This window comes from Elephas maximus, chromosome 21 (assembly GCF_024166365.1).
Source record: "Elephas maximus indicus isolate mEleMax1 chromosome 21, mEleMax1 primary haplotype, whole genome shotgun sequence".
Classification (NCBI taxonomy): domain Eukaryota; kingdom Metazoa; phylum Chordata; class Mammalia; order Proboscidea; family Elephantidae; genus Elephas; species Elephas maximus.
In genome coordinates, this window is record NC_064839.1 from 80,106,612 (window position 1) to 80,119,075 (window position 12,464).

The 12,464-nt window shown below is 39.9% G+C and overlaps 1 protein-coding gene across 3 annotated transcripts in view; it reads left to right on the top strand.

Moving 5' to 3' along the window:
- TENM3 (teneurin transmembrane protein 3) overlaps nt 1–12,464 on the top strand; it is a 793,331-nt gene that overhangs the window by 76,948 nt on the left and 703,919 nt on the right. Inside the window, exon 1 of one of the 3 annotated variants that reach the window (XM_049864998.1) lies at nt 5,169–5,885. The exons of the other annotated variants lie outside the window; for them this stretch is intronic. The gene's annotated coding sequence lies outside the window, so the exon portion shown is untranslated. Of the gene's footprint in view, nt 1–5,168; nt 5,886–12,464 lie in introns of those variants that run through there. 3 annotated transcript variants of the gene reach the window in all.

Below are 12,464 nucleotides of genomic sequence, written 5' to 3' on the forward strand. Positions count from 1 at the left end.
GCACCTAACAACAACAACAAGTACCGCATTTGTGGGCGTCTCTAATTAGCCTTCATTTTAGGAGCTGCAGTTTTATTTACCAAGTTTTTAAAATTTATTTTGGCCAATATATATAACAAAATTTGCCATTTTAACTATTTTTAAGTGTACTACTCAGTGGCATTAATTACATGTTTATTTTTAAAAAACACCCCTCATGAAATCTGGATAATTCTCTCTAAATTTCTTCCTATCAATAAATTTGTAAGATTTAGCAGAAGCAATATAAATAAAAATCCCTCAGTTTGTACAGTCATTCTTTATATTGTTAACAAAATTATGTCTCTGACTAAAAGGCTGTATTTCTTACAATTTAGTTCAGTCTACATAGAGTTAGAGTTGAACAAGACTGTAAACATTATCAGTTTATAAAGTTGCATTGTGAATTTTCTTAATTTATTTGCATCCTTGAGATAGAAATAAATACATTAATTTTCTATTGTATCACCCTTTAACTAAATCATGGGACACAAATGAAATTCCAGGTAGAGATGAGGAAGGTGTTAGCAAGACCATGATCATTTATCACGATTGCGGGTGTGGGCCTCTGTGGGAAAAGGACACATCAGAAACTTGTGAAGAAATGGCCCTGCTCTAGAGTGCAGATGAAGTGCAGGGAGCCAGCCCCGTCACCGGGACTGCACGGCTGTAAATGGTGTTCTCAAGAGCTTTAATAGTGGACAAGGACAAGCCGTTAGTCTAGTTGACTCCTTAGAACAAATGTCATTAAAGCGAAAGTGTTGTGCAAGTGACTGACTCAATCTTTATTAATGAAAAAAAGAAAATACAATGCCTCCAAAATGAGGCAGTTATAGTTGAACTGTGGCAAGGTCTATCTTCACTGACTAAATTACCACTTCACTTGACTGTTTTTAAAAAGATGCAGCTGAGATCAGATAGAGGTGTTCTGTTGGGTCCAGGTAGGTACTGTTGTTTTGCTTTAAAAAGGATGCTGTTTCTCCACCTCTGTGATTAGGGAGAAAAAAGGAAGATAGACCCAGCTCCTAGGGCCAATAAAAACGTATTGAAAAGATTGTTTCTCTTTATCATGGAAGCAGCCACGGAGTGGCACGTTTGAATCAAGTTGCCTGTAGACTGTAGGGTAGAAACTGGATCACAGAAATCTGTATTTTCTGTAGGCCTAAGACACTCAGCCATGAACTTGTCCTTAGATTCCTGGGGGGATTGTTGTTCACACACAAGTCTCTTTGTTCACACCTTGCACGTGGGAACAGAATAATCTTTGATTCAAAGGGCAGTATTTCACTTTTTTCTCTTCTAACTTGTCATTAATTCTCAAATTCCACTGATCTCTAGATACCTTTCTAAGGTTAAGGGCCCATAGTCTCCAGGAATCCCCTATTAAAACTCACCTTTGAAAGTGGTAAAACATTAACTGGAAATTACCATCTGATTATGAATGAGGGAAGGAAACTTAGGGCTAGGACCAGGGGTGCTGCTCCATCTTCCCCTTATTTAATCCCCCTGTTGGATCGCTAAGGAGCCCTAGTGGCATAGCAGTTAAAGTGATCAGCTCCTACCCAGAACCTCTGTGGGAGGAAGGTGTGGCAGCCTGCTCCCGTGGAGATTACAGCCTTAGAAACCCTTTCGGGTCATTATGAGTTGGAATCGAATGGACTCAACAGCAGTCAGTTTGGTTGTTTTTGGTTGAGGGTAATCTCAATGTTTGATGGAGAATTTCCTTTTTCTCTGCTGAAAAGTCCTTCTTTTATTTATTTCCCTGGTTGATTTCCCCAAAGGCCAGGGAACAATCCATATGTATTCGTTAGGAACCAGTGAAAATTTTGCCATATAACTGTACTTGTATTTACCAAATAGAAGTTATTGCCAGCACACAGGCCTCAAGATGTGTGGTTTCCAGCCAGGTCAGACTACATCCACCAAAAAAAAAAAACTGTTGCTGTCAAGTCCGACTCCTAGCGTCCCTACAGGACGGTAGAGCTGCCCCATAGAGTTTCCAGGGAGTGCCTGGTGGACTCGAACTGCAAACCTTTCAATTAGCAGCCGTAGCTCTTAGCCACCACACCACCAGGGTTTCCACATCTATAAAGGAGGCAGAAATTCTGCTGGTTCTAGAACTCCTGGCATGTTCTGTGAGGTTTAAAGTACTGCACAGGTGTGAAAGATACCTAGCAGTTCCCAGGTGAGTGCCCAGTTGCCTTAGAGGTAGTCTGACCCTAATTCCAGCTTGTTCAGGTCCCGCGTCATCGTGCCCACCTGTTCTCGCAGTTCCACTACATTAGGTCAGTGAATTCATAGAGTGATATGATTTGGTACCTGTGGCCATTCCCGGAAAGCATAAATCATCCCAGCATCAGCTGCGTTCAGGTACATTATCATTTACCTGGCAGTTTGTCTACGCCCCTCCATCGCCAGTCCTGCGTGAAGAGGGAGAATAAAGGGTACGTGCCTTTGCAGATGTGGGCCATCTATGCAGGGAAATGGGGGAATGTTATTATATTTTCGACACCATTTGCTGTGTCTTGAGAGTAGACTGCGTCTTTCCATTCCCCATCGCACCTCTCCCTTCTAGTGCTGTGCCAGGCATGTATTTGGTGTTCAGTAGAAGTTGAACTGTGTGAGTGAGGGTTTCTGTTGATAGCAGCTAGCTACTGTGTGAGGACAATGCTGACATACGTTACACACTGTAAAGGATTCAGGCCTCTTCCAGAACAATGGCAGTTGGCATCCCATTAAAGAATTCCACTGACCATCTTCATAACCAAAGTGTTTAAAAATGAAAATGAGTGTGATTCAAACTGTTTCTCATGAGATTGTCATAGTCAATGTATAAGAAATTATTTTTAAAGTTTTTTTTTTTCACACTCATTTCTCTCCATAAATTTTCTGCAGTGTGATTATCTGGGTAGCAATGCCACAGGAAATATGTTGGCTTCTTTGTTGACTCTATAAGATTAAAGTAACTGAAATTTATACGAAATATGATTATGGCATGTATTTGAGTATTTTTGAAGAAAGATATTAAACAGACATTTGCCTATGATAAGAATACCCATTGCCATCGAGTTGATTCTGACTCATAATGATTCTGTAGGACAGAGTAGACCTGCCCCATAGGGTTTCCAACGAGCAGCTGGTGGATTTGAACCACTGATCTTTTGGTTAGCAGCCGAGCTCTTAACCACTGTGCCACCAGGGCTCCCTGATAAAAATCACTACCATGTATTGAGTGCTGGTTGCTTGCCAGGCAATTGTGGGGAACACTTTACATATGTTAATTCTTATAATCCATATAACATTCCTGTAAGACGGATAACATTATCATAGCCATTTTACAGATAAGAAAATTTGAGGCACAGACAGATTAAGCAATTTCCCCAAGGCTGCAAAGCCAACAGGGGCCAGTGGCGTTGCAGTAGTAGAATTCTCGCCTTCCACGTGAGAAATCCAGGTTTGATTCCCGGCCAGTGCTCCTCATGCGTAGCCACCGCCCCTCTGTCAGTGGAGACTTGAGTGTTGCCATGGTGCTGAACTGGTTCCAGCAGAGCTTCCAGACTAAGATGGACTAGAAAGACAGCCCTGGTGATCTAATTCTGAAAATCAGCCAGTGGAAACCCTGTGAATCACAACAGTCTGATCCACAAGCCGTCTTGGAGATGGTGCAGAGCTGGGCGATGTTTCAGTCTGTTGTGCACGAGGGCACCACGAGTCAGGAGCCTGAGTTGGGGCAGACCAGATGGCTGGTAACAGCAAGAACAAAGCCAGCGCGTGGTAGCACTGAGGCGTAGGTCCAGGCAGTATGGTCCCATTTTTCTGCTTTTAACCTTTCTACGATATGACTGCTACTATTTGCAATGTAATTGCTTGGGATTTCCCTTTTAAGTTATTCCTTATAGCTTTTTTTTTTTTTTGGAGCAGAAAAAAAAATTGAATAATAACATTACAGGTAGTAAAGTCCCATGAAGAGAAAGATTTCCTGCCTAAGAAAAATAAAGATTTTAGCTGAATATGGGAAGCATGTCAGTGGTGATAAAATTGTTTCTTGATGTTTAGCCACAAATAAAGGACTTAGGTAAGACAGCCAACGTGATAACGATAATAAAAACCTATATAATAATTAACATGTATTTAGTGCTTTCGGTATGGCAGACAGTGTTCTAAGGCACTTTACATGTATTTTCTTACATATAATCAGCCCTATTTCATGGACGATAAGCTACTTGGCCAAAGTCACACAGGCGATAAAGGCAGAGCAGGGTAGCCAATCCAGATACTTCTGCCCCTGAAGCCTATGTTTTGAACCACCAGCTGTCTTGCCTCCCTGAGATGGTGAGAGAACTAGGCCCTGAGATGTCGTCGCGGCTCTGAAGAGGCCATCTGGAGCATGTGGGAGAAAAAGTGGGTCTTGTGTTTTTGATGACTACATAACCTCTTAAAAGATTTTTTAAATGTAATTATGGTTGAATGTGTTATGTAGGCTGCTGTCCCTCTTCCGGTCTTTGCAGTAATTTCATGATAGCTCACTGGCCAATAGTCATTGTATAAATTCATACAGCATCTCATTTAATCTGCCCTGTGACCCTGCTAAGTTGATATTAAACGAGGAAATAGAGGCTTAGAGAGGCTAAGAACTAAATTGCTCAAAATCTCGCAGTAAGTGACTTCAAAGCCCGTGATCCTCACTCCTCCATACATAATATCCCACCAAATTAGGTTCAACCACATGAGATAACCCTTTTTGTAGGTCCAAAATGGTCAAATATTGGCAATTTCATATTACTCAATCTAATAGATGAATGATAATTAACCATTCACTGTTTTTAATTTAAGGAGGTACCTAAGATGCGTTCCAACATAATGCATAAGAAGAAAAAAAAAATCCTGAAAATTTGACAGTAACAATGTCTTTGATTAGCGTGTAAGTAGATGAGATATTAGTAAGAAAGTGGCCAAAGATTGTGTTAAAATTCATTTTTGTGTATATTTAATATCTGGCAATTGTCTTTTTAAACTATAATATATTTCAAATGGTAAATAAATAATTGAAAGTGAAGAAAAAGAATTCATTTCTATTAGTTTGAATATTGTCAACAAAATATATTTGCTCAAAAGCTTCGATTCTAATGCTCGCTGTTAAATAAGATCCAATCTAAAAAAACACATACAATTGTGCTTCTTTAAAATCAAATTTTAAAATAGCCAAGTGATGGTTTAAAATAATTGTTTCAGTTTACATTGCAAACTCATGCAAATTGACGTTTATCAAGTATAGCTGTCAGTCAGTCTAATGGTGAAGACTGCTCACTCGCCTTAAAGAAAAAAATTCTATTTTTATTTATCACATTTTATTTTATTTGCAAAAGAAATCACAAAATTTTCATGAGAGAAAAATCTTTTTTGTATTATCAAGTGTTTTATCCTTTATGCTGAATACTTAATACGCCTGTATTATTGGGTTTTCCTATTTCAAGGAAAACATTTTGCCCAGATCAACTTTAAATTTGTCTGTATTAAATGACAACAAGAACTGAGAGTGTATGGCCCTTAGGAGTGTCTTCTGTTCTGGTGGTTTGTAAAAAGCCAGCTTCATAAAAAGCAGTGACTGGTCTCAGCTCTCCAGGGTTGAACTGGTCAGGCTTCTGACAGCTGGATCCTTTCCTGACTCTTCTCTTCTCCCTACAATCTCTCTTGGGATCCCGCAGAGTGCTGCCATTCTGAGCAGTGTCCAAATGTGGAAGGACCACACTGGAGTGGGCGGCACCTTAGACCGATTGACAGTAAACTGTACCGGAGAAGGTTCAGGCTACCAGCTAGCCAGAACTCAATGACAGGTAGAAATCCTTCCTTCCAAATGGAAAAGTCAGGTAAAAATTATAGCTTTTTACGATTACATTACATGATAATTTAGTACCTAATAGCTAGCAGATGCTAAAATATATGTTTTATGTGTTTACCAAGATCATGGTTTTTCTCTTTTTTAGCTTTCCTTTGGTCATTTGTAGTGAATAGTATATGATATAAAACAATAATCTAGGGCTATCTGAGGGTTCTTCATATAAAGAATATTTTCTTCTTTTTATTCTCAAGAGATTGCTGTAATATATTGTGTTATTTAGAGTAAGTTTTAGCCCCAGCCTTCGAGACTGAGAAAAGCCTCTTTCTGCTCATTAGAAAATCTTGTCAGTGGATTTTAGGCCCCAAAAGGATCAGAACCATAGTGCTTCAATGGCAGCCTCTCTATCTGCAGATCTTTTAGCAGAGTTTTGTTTTACCCCTTCACTTAATCAGAAATACTGAAGGTTTATGTATGTCAAGTTTCTTAGACTTCTCGATGAAAGGCGTGATTGTTCGTGTGTGCGTACCTTAGTGCAAATCCAGTTAGACTGCTGCAGAAAAATGTTAACATTTTTAAACAGTTCTTGATTTCATTTGCACTGATTTTATCAAAATAAGGGGAAAAAAAAGAACACTGTGCCTTTGTTCTTTGCAGTAAACAAGCAATTTTCTCTTTAAGGGCCTCCTGCTAAAAGTTAGCACAGAGAATCAGGTGAATACTATTAGAATATTTGATCATTTTAAAGATTTGCCAAGACATTTATTTTTTAAAAGACCTGAATCTGCATTGAAATCGAACCTTACAGAAGTAGCCTTAGCTACTTGTGGTCTCAAAACCAAGAGATAATCTAGGAATTGATACAAGGTGGCCACAACCCAAAATCTGGTGGTGGGCCACATGGGAGAACATTTTAGAATTAAAATACCAGAGCTAAAATCCTGACGATGCTGGCAGCCTAACGCTTGAAAGCTATATTAGTAGCTGTCGTTTAAATGTAAGCTTGTAAGATTAACTAATACACGTTCAGCTGCTTTTAAATAAATACTTCATCCATCTTCAGAGGTCATGAATCCATAGATAAATTTAAAATTCAGATATTTACTATTATTTGAATGTTCGAATTAACTAGAATGAGTTATCAAGAAAATCTTTTAATCTAAGTGTTTAAATCCTTTTTTTTTTTTGAATCCTGGCATTTGATGTCATATAGACTCAGTCTACAAGTAACACATTTTCAGCGTATCATCAGCCTTCAGCACATATTGTATGCAAATGTCATCCTAGCTTTGAAAATACCTTTTGCATTTTAAGCAAGATTCTATTTTGACAGTTCTTTATGCTTTTGGGGAGCGTTCTCGTGGAGAGTTAAAAAAAAAAAAAAAGGCATCTTGAGCTTTTGCCTTGGCATATTCATTTTAATTTGATCTTTTCTGTTCTATCACGGTTAACCCCTCAATCACATCACCTGGAAATCCTTGTTAAAGTTCAAGGCTGCCATCAACCCCCATCAGTGAGTCCAGGCAGGAGGTTTGCACATGTGAAACCACCAAAATATAAGTTGTTCTTCAGGATTGCCCTGGGGAGTTTTCGACTACAGTTTTGCCAATTGAATTATGATGTGAGATGGCATGAATATTGATCAAATTTCTAAACTGAATTTCCCAAATCTTAGGCTGTGGCGTAAACTAACCCACAGGTTGTCATAACCAATTCAGTGTGTTTTTAACAATAGCCAGTGAAGCATGGAGGTCTTTAAAACTCATTGAAACGTAGAAACTTATCTGCACAGGCACTATCAACAAACCTCCTTTAACTTCTTCCTTCCCACATTGCAAACCTACAATAATATTCAAATCCAGGGAACCGCTCAGTGGTTCTGTGTGTGTGTGTGTTTTGCTTATCGGTTTATTTTTCCTTTTCTCAGTCATATGTATTTGTGAGTTTGGAGGCAGGTATAGAGTGAACGCAGAATAAAGGTGAATAGTGTTGCACCTAGGTTATTCTTGTTGCTAAGTGGTTTTGTGTCCTCTAAAGACAAAATAAGAAATCACACATCATGATGGGGTCACATTTCCAGGGGCAGGTAATATATGTTACATTTATTAAAACCCTCACTTCTTTTGAAATTTTATCCATTTTTCTGTCTAACTCCTAGCCATTTTGGGAGAAAGATGTGGCAGTCTGCTCCCATGAAGACTGACAGCCTCAGAAACCCCATGGGGCAGTTCTGCTCTGTCCTATGGGTTGCTATGAGTCAGAATTGACTCAATGGCAATGGGTTTGATTTTTTGGTTTTTTAGCCATTTACTTTTTATTAATATGTTTTAATTTACAGTGGAGTGGAAGGAGGTCTTTCTACGATTCTATGTCTGGTCAGGAGAAATGTTCTCAGATGAAAGCATGAGTTTGGGTTTGCTGCGAGTCAGAATTAAGGGGCCTGCTCCTCTTCTGGAAACCCTGGTGGCATGGTAGTTAAGAGCTATGGATCCTAACCAAAAGGTCGGCAGTTCGAATCCACCAGGCATTCCTTGGAAACCCTATGGGGCAGTCTACCCTGTCCTGTAGGGTCACTATGAGTCAGAATTGACTCAACAGAAACGGGTTTCCAACGGCCTCCTCTTCTAGCCCACAGTGACCTCTAGGCAAAGCGCTTTGGAGAGGATCAGGTGTTGTTTATCTTCTGGACCTCATCCCAGCGGTTGATCCAAAACAGCTTGACCTCCAGAAACGGGAAGGGAGTTTTGACTATCTGAGCAGTCTTTCCATGCATTCAACACCTTGCTCATCATTTAGGAAGAAAGAGAAGGGGAGAGAGGGAGGGAGAAAGGCAAGAAGGAAGAAAAAGAAGAGAAAAGAAAAAAAAATTATGAGAGTATGGTGGGAGAAAATGAGATGGAAAAAGGATGATACTGTCCTTGTTCTGGTAAAAACAAATGAATCGCTGTTGATATCCTTTTCCTGCCAGTATAGTCTTCTGCTCCTCCCGTCTGCTACAGTCAGTCATGTATTTTCTCACCAAAATCGATTTGGGGAAGGGAAGCATATCACAAGAACGGAAATGTATACATAAAATCAGCACTGGGTTTAGAATAAAGCAAAAATATGTTATAGATTTTTAAATTACGTGGTACTGTTAGTTTTGTTAGTGGCATTTTTCATACTATTTGAGTCTATCATTTGCGATGGGTGATAGAAGCCACTGGAGCCTATGCTGGCATTATAAACAACAGCAAAGCAAAGTCAGTTTAATAATAATACTAATAATAAATGTAAGGTAAACAGTACCTTATAGTTTACATTATGCTTTAAAATGCCTAACCTAATTTGTCCCTAAAAAGAAAAAGCAGGGAGACAGTAAGCAATGTATATAAATAAATGAGAAAACTTAGGCTCTGAAGGGTTAAGTACCAGGAATAAATCTTCATAGTTGCACTTTCCACTAGGTGTTTCTAAAACACTGAGCCTGTGTATGCACACGCATGTGCACGTGTGTGTGTGTTTGTGTCACCATAGAACACTGCCGCAAATGTTAATAGATGGTGAAAACAGAAACCGAATTGACCGGCAAATTATTAGTACTTCTATACACCACTTGGTAGTGAAGTGATTGCCCTCAGTGTGTTCGCATAAGCCGTGGAATGGCCAGCAGATCCTTTCAATCCAATTAAAGTGATCTGTTGTGACTGTATTTGACTGGAGGCAATGGAAGAAAGATGGTTAAAACCTCCTTCCAAGATTATCCTCTTTTACAGTCTAAAAAATTGAGAAATTTGAAAAATGATTATAGCCTGACTTATTTTATGTACTTCACAATATATATTATCAACTCATAAGTCAAGCTTCTTTCTAAAAGGCTTTAAGTATCTATGGATAAATTTCTTTAATATTTTAATTGAAATATGGGGCAGCCACTTGTCACAATTTTTATTTCTGGTAGGCATATAGTTCTTTTTCTTAGTAAATAGTCTCTTGAATATGAATAAGTGTGGCAAAATTAGACAAATTTTAGAAAAGAGAGTCCTAGCTTGCTAGTTTTATCAGGCAGAGTAACCAGACCTTATATTTCAGGCTGGAATTCTCAAATGGGAGACAATTCTTTTCCTGGCAAGAGTTGTGTAGCCTAAAAGACTCCATCACAGGTAGTCCTCCCAGGCAATTAGTCCTCTACTTTCAAAGGTGCAAATTATGTATATCAGTTTTTACATTTTATTTTTAAATTTTAAAATTATTAAGTTTTATATTTAAATTGTTTTTCTTTTGTAAAATTGGACATGTAAAGAAACTACTTTCTGGCCTCAGGTGGGGTAGAAGAGGGTTGTTAGGAGCTATGCGTAAAGCTCATAATATTCAAGCCATGATGTACATGTTTATTTCTGCAAAAACGCAGAGAAGGATGAAGGCTGAGAATGTTGTTAGCTTTGGAGTCAGACATCTTTCCTAGTTTTGAGACTTTGAGCAAGTCATTTCACCTCTCCAGCCTGAGTTCCTTCACCTGAAGGTGGGGTTGAAAATACTCATCTTACTGGTGTGTTTAGTAGATTAAATGAAAGAAACTCTGAGAAACGTGTAGTTCAATGGAGAGTGTAAGATGTTTGCATACTCAATACATGGCAGCAATTATATTCTATGCTAGTACCTGGTCTCAGGAAACGTCAGCATTTAAGTTTTGCACTGGGCCCCTGAAAAAGGACCTCCGTGGGACTCACCACAGAGGTGAGGCTTCTAAACATGGAAAAGATCGATGTGGTAGGGAGATGAGATGGAGCCTTATTTCTGGATGCTGGGATGTTAGCTGGAGGCATGGACACTGGGAAATTTGCTTCTGAAATGGAATGGTAAAGATGTTCACAAAGGGCCACCAGCCAAAACTGACAAGCTTCACTAAGAGAGAGAACTTGCCCCATCAACAGGTACCTGAACTTTTCAAAGGGAAATTGTGTAGTACATAGGGAACTGAACCTATGGCATAGGGAATGATGAGGGGCTCCAGAGGCTGGCACCATGGAGAAGTAAATGGAGCAGACAACTGTAAGTTAACACAAAATAATCTGAGTCCCAGGGGAAGAGTCTTTGGGGTCCTTAGAGAAAAAGATCTTCCTTCCACAAAGAAGGTCCAAGAATAATCGTGTAATTTCAAAGGTCCGACCAGGGAAATGTGAGGTGTCTCCAAAGTCAATGAAGAGCTTTAGGAATGAGGATGAGAATGACCTTCAGACATCAGGTTAGAACCTCGGGTCTCACAGGGCTCAGAATTTGATCAATTTTTACCTTTAGCAGCAGTGAAAAACCTAGCAACTTGAAATCACCACCACCGACCTAAGCAGCTCAGTTCAGCTCAGCCATAAGCGCTATTTAAGAGAGGCCTTGAAATATCATCTAAGAAAGGAACAGGAAATATAAACCAAGGACAATTGCCCTGACGTTTCGTAATATAGCTGGAGCCTTTATCACTTCCTCTTGTTTGTGTCTTTTATTCCATCCCTTTTCTCGTAGGAGAGCACAACCCGTAGGTGAAAAAGACCTGTGTGCATATTTTCAGGGACAGCAAAGACAAATTGAAAAAGTAGAGAAGGTGGCAGCTCATCAAAGAAAAGTAAGCCAGCTTCCCAGTAGACTTTGCTGAGAAGGAACAGAAGCAAGCATGGAGAGCTGGCCCTTGAAGGAGACAGGAGTCCAAGTGCAAGGGCTCTATTTTATTCTTGATTGCCTCAATCTAGGCTCCCAAAACTGTACAAGATGACTAATAGAATTTAATGAGTTTCTATTTCAACAATGTCCAAATAAGCTTCTTTAATCTGGTCCATCAAGAACAAAGATATTAACTGAGAAAAACTAAAATAAACTGTAATCAGGCTGACTATGAGCTGGTGTGTGTGTGTGTATATATATATGTATGTGTATATATATATGTATATATATACACACACACACACAGCTATTAGCAGCCTTGGAGTTGGCCTCCAACTCATGGCGATCCCAGGTGTTACAGAGCCCTTGTCCCATTGTGACCCCATCCAGCACGGAGGGGACGTCCCCATTGCCACCGCTGTCCAGCATGGGTTTGGGGGACCAGCACCAGCGTGTGGAGCACCAGCAGCAGCACAGACTTGCAATACTCTCATAGTTCCTGCTGCGGTTCACTGAGCCCACCTAGAGTGCCTGCCCTCTCCCCTGCCTCAGAAATTTCGTCCTGTGGCCTCTCCTCCCAACTTTTCAGGCCTCTGTTCACCTGGAGACACGGAACTGCCAGGGCCCTGCATCTACAAGGGAAACTTGGGAGGCGGAGGGGACAACAGACGTATATGCAGGCAGACATTGCCCCAACAGATGTTACGTGGTGCAGACTGTGTGTGTGTGTGTGTATATATATATATATATATATATAAGCCATAGCCATCTAATTGATACCAACCCATAGTTACCCTATAGGACAGAGTAGAACTGCCACATAGGGTTTTCCAGGATGTAATCTTTAAGGGAGCAGACTGCCACATCTTTCTCCCACAGAGCAGCTGATGGGTTCCAACTGCCCACCTTTCGGTTAGCACCCTAGCAGCCTTAACCACTGCACCAATGGGCTCTCTCTCTCTATGTATATATATAATAA